Source organism: Haliaeetus leucocephalus, unplaced genomic scaffold (assembly GCF_000737465.1).
Source record: "Haliaeetus leucocephalus isolate CR32 unplaced genomic scaffold, Haliaeetus_leucocephalus-4.0 Scaffold179, whole genome shotgun sequence".
Taxonomy (NCBI): domain Eukaryota; kingdom Metazoa; phylum Chordata; class Aves; order Accipitriformes; family Accipitridae; genus Haliaeetus; species Haliaeetus leucocephalus.
This window is the reverse complement of record NW_010972615.1, coordinates 10,001-21,119: the sequence shown is the minus strand read 5'-3', so window position 1 is coordinate 21,119 and position 11,119 is coordinate 10,001. Positions and strand designations below refer to the sequence as shown.

Here is an 11,119-nt window from a genome sequence, read left to right as displayed (position 1 = left end):
CCTTGCCCTGCCTTCCCCCCTTGGCCTCCTGGCTTTGCTGCGACTGTAATTACGATCAGTAGTAGGTGACACGGAGTGCCACCACCGCCACCAGCCCCTGTCGCGCCGGCTGCAGGCGGTGGGGAAGGTTATTTTCTCGCCCATCCGCCATTCTTCGCTCCCTCCCCACACGCAGGCACAGGCACACTTGCTTTTATGCAGCTGGGTTGCCCAGGCTGGTAGCGAACAAGTGTCCAAAGGTGGAAAGATTTGGGCCGTGGTGGCTCCTTATTTCCACTTCGCTGTAATTTTTTGTCGAGAAGAAGGCTGCGGGGGTTTTTGTCTTCCTTCTTTTTGTTTTGGTTTGGTTTATTTTCCTTAGTAGTCCTTGGCATTGCAGCGTGCGAAGGCATGCCACAGCCCATGCTCACTTTTCCTGGGCTAAGTTGAGAGCTTCCACTTGAAAGTTTTTCTTTTCCTCTTTGCACAGAGCCCACCGCCTGCTTAGTTTCTCGCGTAACCAAGTGGGAGCCCCGATGTTTTCTGCTTTCTGTGTAGGCCCCTTGCTCGGGTGCTTATCCCCCCTCTCCCTCCCTTGGAAAAGAAAAAAAGTCATTCTCCTGCCTCAAAACTATAATGACTTTTAAGTTGCATCTGTGGGGAGAGAGAGGCAGCAAAGTTGAAGCCCGAGGAGGATTTTGACTATTGTAGCTGAACTTTACAGCCCTGAAGCTTAAGGCAGCGTGATTCCACTTCATCAGGTTAAAACATCTGTCAGACTGGCAAATCGTAAAGCCTCCTGCTCCTTCCCAGGGTATTTGGGGAGCCAGGGAGGGAGTCCCACACCGTCCAGGGCTGCTAAGGGGGCTAATGCCACCGCTCCAGGAAAACCCCCTTGGCTGGCGACAATAGCAGCCACACAGAGAAACGCTTCCTTCTGTCACAGCGGAGGAGCAAAGCAGTGCATTTTCAAAATTCGGTTTTTTTCCTTGGGAAGCGGTGGTCGTGTAAAGAAATTAATGCAGGCAGGCGGACGGGAATTAGTGTTTTATTAGGTAAACAAGATTTGTTGAGGCCAGTCTCTGTTGGGGTGGGTTCTAGGTCTAAGAATTTATCACTGGCGTTATAAACTTTTGCGTGCTCCGAATCCATTTCGATACAGAAAAATAAAACCCCACTACTTCATTATGACACTCCTGGCGAGTTAATAAATTGAAAAAAATTGTTAAACTAGGTTTTTGTTTTGTTTTGTGAATCTTATCTATGTAGCCATGTCACCCGAGATTAGAACAAGAGATATGCTAAAAAGAAACGCTTGCATATGGTGGGTAGATTAAGGACAAAGAATCTTTTTGTCATGGAAATGTTTTTTTTTTTCCCCCTTTTTTGGGGGGTTTTGTTTTGTTTACTTCATCACATAGAATTTCTCACACTTGGTTTGTTTTGTATTGCCCTCAATGACTACATGATCAAATGAATGGATTTATTTCTGCCGAATGAGAAAGACAGTCTTTCCATCAAAAGGACTACATTGCATCCCAGTGAGGAATTTTAAAGCGTTATTATTGTGGTCCCTGAATAGCACAAAATCGGCTTTCACAGCAGCCCTAAAATGCAACAATGTAAATACTTTTCAGCCTTAGAAGGCTGTTATCAAAATGTGCTATGTTTCCTTTTATTAAAACATATTTTAATTAATAGAGTGAAACCCTTCATAGTTAACAATTAACAAGCTAAAGTAGTGCTGTTGGTTTTGCACTTTCATTTGAGAAATGGGAACAAGGTGGAGGCAGGATACAGGAGTACAGGGCTATCTAGTGCACATTAGTGTAATGTAAATAATTTACACGTTATATTAGGAAGCCTAACGATTGCTATACGGAAAGCAATTTTATAGGCCAGATATAATGAGCGCTCCAAATCTCGTGAATTAAAACACTTCTTGTCAAGTCAGTGTTCTTCGTTTCTGTTCACAGCTGTAATCAAGATATTGCTACAGTTCCTGGGCGTATTTTGCAACAGGCCAAAAATAGTTTGCACAGTGCAAGAATATTTGTCGTTTTTAGAAAGCAAACTGTTTAAGCAGTATTATTTGATGCATGTAGCCTTTTCACTAATTTGGCTGTTGATCTTCAAAGGTGGAAGCTGTTGTTAACACAAGATTAAGCAAATGAAGCTTATTATTTATTTAATGAAATAGTGTTTAATATCACCTCTAAATAGATTTTATTAAGTGAAGCATTTAAAAATGAATGTCCCGTAAACGTAATCCATGGAGTGAAGGGACATTCACAGTAGCAGAGAGAAGCCTGGCAATTTGGGGAGCAGAATGGAAGATAAAGATTAGGCCAGATTTTAAGTTGCCTGGTCTCACCCTAACTTTTGTGCTATCGTTACCACCGAAGTTTTAGGGTCAGAACAAATAATTTTATAGCCAGCTTGGGCTACAGCATAACACAACTGCATTCAAACAGGGCAGTGTCATGATGATGAGAAACTGTTGGAAATCTGAAGATAATTAACAATGTCATCAACTACAGATTTACACTCAAAAGCGGTTGAAATTATTTGTTGGAAGTGAAATGCTAAAAATATATTTTTTAATAATTTTGAAAGCAAGTGTTAACAAACAGCTGGTGATGATATATTACTTGAATAATTGCACTGTAGAAGAGTGAACAAAAGATACCTATTTAAAAAAAAAACAACACTTTGAGGTTACTAAATTAGAAGATATGATGGAAATAATTTAAAAACAGCAGCAGCAGGACTCAAGTGGCTGCCTGTAGAATACAGTCATCCCAGTTTCTCAGTAAAATGTAAAGCGTTGTAATAGCTGGAATTACATTTCTAATACATTTGCCTAATTCAACAGATTACAAACAAATCAGAATTACAGATACCATGCACATGCTTCAACTCCGATTAATTTTTATATTAAACCACAGATACAGCATTTGTATTTTTAAAGTAGGGATAATGAAAGGGGGTTTTTGTAATGCTGAAAAGTGATTCTTAGAGTGTGCAAGTGAGGTTCTGGGAAGGGCAATGACAAATGATGCTTTGGACTGTTTCGTGCGAAGTTTCTGACAAAGATCTATCATTGTTTAGTCTGAGGTGGAAGGGATACCTTGTAGTGAACTGTGTAATGACAGTTTTCTAATGTGCCTTTTGCAATTTCTTTTTTAAATATTGGACCTGTTTCCCCCCCCGCCCCCCACTCTTCAATACATAGAACACAGTCTAAACTAATGGATCTTTTCCATCCTGGGAAAGTGGGATTGGGCTGTGCAGTTTCCAGCAGTTTGTGGCTGCACTCGGTATTCTTCTGGAGTATGTACACAGACACACATGCTCCGCTACAGCAACGACACAGTTCGCTGTGGAGCAGCCAGCTTCGTGTGAGTGGGTTCACTCCACCTGCATACACAGAGGGTAAAACCACATTTTGGAGGGACATTCCTATGTACAAAATCGAGGTTATTGCACATCGGTTAGACGCTATTGCCTTCAAAACTTGAGAAGTCACAGGCAGCTGTCAGTAAACATAAAACTTCAGTGATTTTTGCAAATATTTGTTCTGAGGCAACTGTAGGAGAAGGCTTTTTGTTTTGAAAAATAAAGGCCAAATAAGTATTGCTCTAAATTGTCCCTTTGGTAAGAAATGGCAATTGAAACTTTATATAAATAGTTTTGCTATTACGGTAGAGACTTAACATTCAAACTGTGTCACATCTGTATTTGTCTAATTTTCAAAATACTCTGGTTTGAACTGTGTTAGCAGTAGGAAAATATTGGGAATCATAAGGGAACTACAACGATCCGCCAATTTGCTGATGTATGTACAACAATGAAAGTAGACAAAACTGGGTCAGATTTTATCTGGTGGTGCTGATCTTGAGGAAGTCTTACCATCTCCTGAGGTAGACATTTAGGCTCATTTTTCAGAGTGGGAGGGAGGAAATTTTGAAAGGTGTTGGTTGAAGTTCTGTGTAATTAAGCTATTAATATGCACACATTTAGCTGTTGAAAATTACTTCTCCTTGCCTAAGAAAGAGGAAAAGCTACAATTCAAAAAATGGGTGGCATTTTAAAAAAAGACTGAAGATAAACAAATTAATAATGAGTATTAGTGCCATTTTGAAAAAATAGTTTGAGTCCTGGGAGAATTTTATGGATATCTTTCCTTCATTTGATTTGTTGACCACCAAGCCAGGGGAAGCATATCTGTTGACTATCCATCAGTCAGGACATGAGTCAATCACTTTTGCTGATAATAAACCAGGTCTGGCATGACATTAAAATAGTTAAGTACTGACACATTTTCCAGAATAAAGCATGTAAAAATAATGTCTTTCGTAATACTGCATTTATAAAATGAGGGTAATTTGCTATATTTTTTTCCAGAGGAAGCATGAGTAAATCTAGTTTCAGCAGTAAATTTTGATTGAATTGTACATTTCAATGTAAAGGGCCAAAATCCTGTTTCCGTTACCCTCTTAAAATTTCCCCACTAAATGTAGTGAAGGTTTTCCATTAATTAAAAAAAAAAAGGGGGGGGGGGGGGATTTAGGCCAAAACACACTTTTAGCAGCTGGTTCAGTTATGGTGCTGTTGGACATAGAGTACATTTCTTCTTACCAAGGAAAACCCCTTCAAAATTGGGAAAGCCAGAAAACGAATTGTTTAAAAGGGCGATAGAAAACCATAATGAAACACATTGTAAAACCGTGTTTCTTCGAAGTTGAAAAGCGAAAAAGATAGCGGACTGAAGAGCGGGGTCTTCACTATTTCCGTGCTGTAGTTGGGGGAGGCAAAGTGAGCCCTTCCGAAACTCTACTCCCATTCCCCCCACCAAATCCGGACCCTAGCACCGGTTGAAAAAAGAAACCCCAAAACATTTCCAAACTTAGGCGCACCGACTTCTTGGGGAAGGCTGTTGACCTCTCGCAGGAGCCGCCGGCCAGGGTGGGGAGGTGGGTGCTGCCCCGGGTGGGGGGGTGGGTGCTGTCCCGGGTGGGTGCTGCTGGCCGGAGCTGAGCCGGGGAAAAGGTGGGAGATCGCGGAGTGCCAGCAAGCTTCCCCGGGCCTCTCCCTGAGGGTGGGTAGTTAGAAGTGCTTTGACAAGGCTTGCTGATTTAACCTTTGCCTGCTTTGCCCTGCCAGGGGTGGCCACTAGATGTCAAGCTCATAATACAATTAGTACATCTGTGCAGTTGACCTTGGCAGCACGGCTTACCACTGTTCTGTGAAGTGTTAACACTGAATTTGAGTGTTAACTAGAGATCCCTCGGAGTTTGCTACGCGCCGTACAGCTTATCAAATGCCCATCTAGCTCAGCACAAGTGTTTACAGTTCTTAAAGGAGGAAAAAAGGTTTCCTTTTGTGAAGCCCAGCATCTTGAGCTGCTTAATTAACCCTGCAGGTGCTGCGGTATTTTTGTTGCCGTTAATCAAAACCGACTCGCTCTTCGGCGTTGCAGGAGACCGCTTCTGCCAGTGCCATTTGATAATTTTATTTTATGGTTTTGTTGATGTAGCGATGTCCCCAAAGCTGGAAATGATGAAAGCTAACGGATTCGTTTAGATCTTGACGTGCTTCACTACCCTGTGCGATACTGCAGTATACGGCATGGTAAATGAGCAAAATGACCGAGCTGCCCAACTGGCATCGAATCACTCGGGGTTTGCTCTTTCAAGCACTCCTGCATGTGAGTAATTTTACTCAAAGGAGTCGTGCCATTGAGTCCGGTACTTGTAAGTTCAGTTTCGAGATGCTTAAGGAGATGCAGGATTGTGTCCTCACATTGGCTTCTGTTACTGTGAGCCTCCAAACACAAATTTGTCAGCGTTTGTGTGGTTGTTCAGAGAGTGGCCAGCTTCCTTCTGCAGGGTGTTGAGTTACATAGTTTAAGATGTAGTTAATAGTTTAAGATGCAGTTAATTATATACTTTTCAAAATAGGAAAGCTGTGGAGAATCTAGAGTTCTGCTTCTTTCTCCTAGTTCATTTGGTTTGTTTCGGTTTTTTCAATGTCTTTTTCGTATCAGCTGTGTGAGAAGTATTGACCTCGATTTTTTTTTTTTAGGATTCCTAATAAAACTTGATGCGTTCCAAATAAACTTAGTTCCTACAAACATCGGCATATTTGTACACAGATTCTACACGACCTGAAATCAGTGTATACATGCCATAACAGCCAACCGAATAACTGTTTATATGATTTTGCAAAACATAATGCAGGCCTTATTTAATATGATATCTTGCGCAAATATTCCAAACAATTTGTGAAGCTTGTATCTGTTCCACATCTGCATGCATGTAGAAAGGTGCCAGTGTTTGAGATAACGAAGTGCTTCACTGCACAGATTAGAAGCTGCAAATGTTTTAAACAGAATACAGTTAGTGCCTGTGCCACAGGTGGCTGTTACTTAACAAATTCTGAGATTTAGGCTACTGAATAGATCAAACCGAGTGTGCCAGGTCAGTACCGGGTTTTGCATAGCAAGAGTGCCCTCCACTGTTCAAATGCATACTAACAGCTTTTGTGGTCTGAGAAAAAGGACAGAAAATTTTTCTATTGAGTCTGGAATTTCTTCTACATTGTTAAACACAGTAGGGGTCTCTATTTGTCTCCTCCTGTTTCACAGCTTGGGCTCAGTATGTGATAATTCATCTTTCTTTATGGGATTCAAAGCTATCATAAAGAGTTAAAAAGAATTAATTTGCAAGAAAATAAACGTGTTCTAACAATTTAAGAAAACTTTCTTTAAAAGCTCTGTCAATTGTAAGAGACGACAAAGCTAAGGAAAAAGTAATACTGTTCTTCTCAAGGATCAATACGTTGTTACAAGGCTACTGTTTCCAAATTAATATAATTTTGAAAACAAATTTCTGTGGTTTTCCCCCCCCCCCCACATATTTTCTTAATCTATTGAAATAGTGCTTGGGGAAAAAAGAAGTCTGTGTATCCTGATGATACGAGTAGTAAATAATTGTCCTGTATTGGTGCGCTATGCTCAGAGTTTTATTTATAATACTGCTTGTTTAAATATACAAAAATGCTGTGAGCTGCACTTTGAAATGATTATTGGATTTGCACGTGAGACCATTTTATACATCTGTTTTCATAGTTAGCATTTCATCTTCAGCTGATGTTTAACAAACTCAGTTTTTTCTGAAACTTCTTCACAGTTCGTACCCTGCTGCTCAGTGAATGATCAGTGGGTTTTTTTCTTCCTGAAAGAAATTTCTACATATAGAAAATACTGTCTCGATTATGCAGCTCTGAATGTAGAAATAATAGTAATTCATACAACACTTTTCTGTGCTTTCACTTGTATTATTGCCTATGGTCTAAAAAGAAGCTTCAGAAAATACTTTACTCACACCTTTGTTGGGTTCCTTTACAAGACACTTTTGTTTGAGTGCTTCAGGAAGGTATCAGCAATTTGAAATAGAGGAAAGCCTAGCAAATGTTGATTCTCTTCCCTGATTTTATCCAAGTGTCTCATGAAGCATACATAATTTGAGGATTCTATGACACAGGGTAACAAAATACTGAATTGTCAGGGAACATTTGGTTTTAATAGTCCTTATTTAATATAATTGAAAAGGTGCTTTTCAGGTCATTTACATGTGCAGAACCAGAAGTGATTTATGTTGAGACAAAATGAAAAGATTCTGGAGCAAAGACGAAACACAGTGGGGTCGACTGGGGCTTTTTCCAGACTGGGAGCAGTTAGCCCTAAGAAAGGGGACATTTATTAAAAAGCATACGTTTTCAGAATTACCCTGACTAGAATGTGATGTTTAATTTCCATCTGCTTCACAAAAGTAGGTGGCAGCATTTTTGAAGCCTCCATTCGTTATATTTTCCCTCGCACATCACGCAAGAGGCTTTCCTCTCACACGGAGCGGAAAGACATATGCCTGCGATAAAAATTCAGAACCGGTAAAGCCAGGTTTACGAATCCTGCGTGCGTGCGTGCCGTCAGAAGCTGTGGCGGTTTTTTTCTCAACTCCACACATTTTCTGACGGTGACTGGAGGAGCCAGGGCCCCCTTTCAGCCCTCTCCCTTCCTCTCGGACGGCAAAAAAGCAGGCCAACGCCATCCTCCGCGCAGCCACGCGTTGCTCCGGCGTTCGGTGGGTGCGCTCAGCAAGGGGTTTTGCCAACCTCCCGCCGTCAACCCCTCGTACCCCCCCTTTCGCTGAGTCAGCAGGGCACCTCAGCGGCTTCAGGTATCCCCATCCCAAAGTGACTTTCTCAAAAGACCTTCGTTGGAGTTTCTAATTTTAGGGCCAAACCCCGGTGATGCAAAGGGAGAGCGCTCCGCTCTCTCCGCTGGTCGGTACCTGCTTAGGAGCTCGCCCCGGGTACCGCTTGAGAGATGCTGCCTGCAATTTTTCACCTGTTTTCAGAGGGTAAGCTTTATGGGCTGTAATTCATCTTGCATCCCGTAGCAGCTTCAGATTAGTCTGTTAGCTGTTAGACTGCTAATGAGAAAAAGAAAATAACTGAGAGGTTATTAGTGGCTGAGATCCTGCCTGCTTGACAAAACTCCCATTCAACACCTTTTGTGTAACTAAGAACTGCAAAATTCAACCCATGTCTATAAGATTAAGCAAGTGCTCGATTAATTCCCCCAAAGTCCTTGAAAATTTTTACTGCACCACATCCTCACTGTAACGATAAAAATGATTGGATTGTTTCTCTTCAGGAAAAATCAAAAAGATTAAATTCTTCAGTGCTTAATGGATTTAATCACCTTGTAGTGTATCAGAAAGTGAAAGCAAGCTATAAAACATAAGGAAACGTGGAAAAATGCTATGTTTTCCTGTAATAGGTACATGCTGTAACTGAAAACAAAAATTAATTTTTAGCTTCATATTTTAACATCTGAAATTTTTAATCATCAGGAGTAATGATAAAATTTTGGTATTGCTTTCTGTCGTTCATAAAGTGACCGAGTTTTAACAAACAACAAAAATGCCCTTTCATGTGGGGGCATATGCTCTTAAGCTGCATTCCCTGTTGAAGTCGGCGAAGACTTACACTGCAAAAGCAACAATAAGTACAGTACCTTAGTGCTTTCATATTAATAAGTACTACTGAAAGGGATGTTAAAACCCTAATTTGTGAAGTACTGGGGCAATGTCCATTTCTCCAACAGACATACATATATATATAAAAATATTTATCAGTCATTATTTTCAGTCTTGCTTTTCCCCCCCCGGAGTGCTTGTTTGGGGCAAGACGACAAAGACTGCTATTTGCATGACTAGTTCGTACTCTTTCAATCCCATTAATTTCAGTGGTGTTTCTAATGTGAGTAAAGGGTACTCATTGGAGTAGGAGATGTTGGATTGAGCCCATAGTCTGTCACTCTGCGAAGCGTCTTAGGAACCTCACTGTGCTGTGCAGGGGATGTACCGTCATCTATAGCAAAGCAGCATTTACTTCGGTGCCATCTGTGTCACCTGCTTGCTTACCAGTCCAAGAAAGTGAAGCTTTGAGAGAGATTTAACTTGTCTGATTTCTTCAGAAGTGCCAAAATAGTTTATCCTAAATGGGAAGTACTGTGGTGAAGTTCTTTGTATGTCTACTTTGAAGTTGACTGGGGGGAGAAAAACCCTAATGACTCTCTAGCCCTATTCTCTAAAATATTTTTCAAAAGCAGTCCTGGGATATTTCAAGACAGATAATGAGATGACTGTACTTGGATTAGTCATTTGAAAAGTATTCTCGCTATTTTTAAGGCTTGGGAGTTGAGGGAAGGAGGAATACAAAACAGAGCTGTAGGTCCCCAGTCAGTGTGAACGAAGCCTGGTTGCCCTGAGATAGCACAAAACCCGCCAGTTATTTCCTTGAGAGCAGAGCTGAGCACTGATCATCTGAGAAATACCTATACTGCTGTATGCCACTTGTACTTTTCCACAAGTTACATTGCAAACGCAAACTGCTCCCTCTTTGAGTTTATGAATTAGTACACTAGGCTGGTTATTATCTTGAAATGCTGAACAGGGCCATATCGATACCTCCTGGCAGTGGGCATCAGTAGTTTCAGTTTCTGTTGGAAGCTTACGCATTGCACATATTAGTTTTGACATACATGGATGATGAGACTGTCTTCTAGTGCAGAAAATAATACTTGTTTTGATTGTAAATGTTCACACTTGGGCTTGGTGATTACTGTACAGTGTCTGAAATAATTAGCTTACTGGTGTTTGATCAGCTCATTCTAGATCAGAGGACAGCCATATTTGAATGGCTGCATTGCGTGAATCCGTCACTAATTACTTAAACCTTTTGTGCAAGGTTTGTTTAGAGAAAGCTCTCCTTAAACAAAAGAATAGCGATATATAGATAAAAAGCTGGAAGAGGAGCCGCACAGTTTGCAGCTTCTTTTAGAATCAATCCTCTTTTGCAACCATGTCTTCATAGTAGTAGCAGCAGTAGTAGCTATGATAATAATAATAATAATAATAATAATAATAATAATAATAATAATAGACAACTCTTACCCAGCTTGCCAAGGTTTGGAAATAAGCACTGGAAAACCTTCTCAGCGAAGGCCTTAGGAGAAACGTGGTTCCTCTGTGTGTGGTTGGTACTACCCACCTGGGAACTCAGTAGATTCTGAATAAGGACCAGAGGATCAGGCCCCCAGACTGTAAAAATGTAGATCTGTAATGTAAATAAAGATTTGTTTGAGTTGTCTTAGTTCAGAAAGACTCTGGAGAGAGGCGAGCGTGTTGGGTGCCTTGCTGGTCCGTACTCCACATGCTGTCGCTTTGCGAAAGCTGAAGTACGGACTGAAAATGTGGTTTGGAAACCTGTTTTTTCACTTACTCCTTTGGGAAGGCTTTAGGTTTTTCAGCATATGCTTTAGGATACCTGCGGCCAGTACACTCTTTTTCTGTGGTGAATCATGTTATCTTCTGTGATATTTTTGTAACATAATGTGATAGTTAAGTTTCTACCAAAGCATTTACAGTAAGGATTAGTCTTGTATTGTCTAGCAACAGCTATATATTATTGACCTTAACCCAGACAGTGTAACAGCTTCAGCACTTTGTGTGGAAGTCCAAAATAATATTTGACTGTTTTCAGTTGCATTTTATTCCACCCTCCCAAA

At 40.8% G+C, this 11,119-nt stretch overlaps 1 protein-coding gene across 1 annotated transcript in view; it reads left to right on the top strand.

The window, feature by feature from the left end:
* SALL3 (spalt-like transcription factor 3) overlaps nt 1-11,119 on the top strand; it is a 21,569-nt gene that overhangs the window by 919 nt on the left and 9,531 nt on the right. The gene's annotated exons all lie outside the window — the stretch shown is intronic.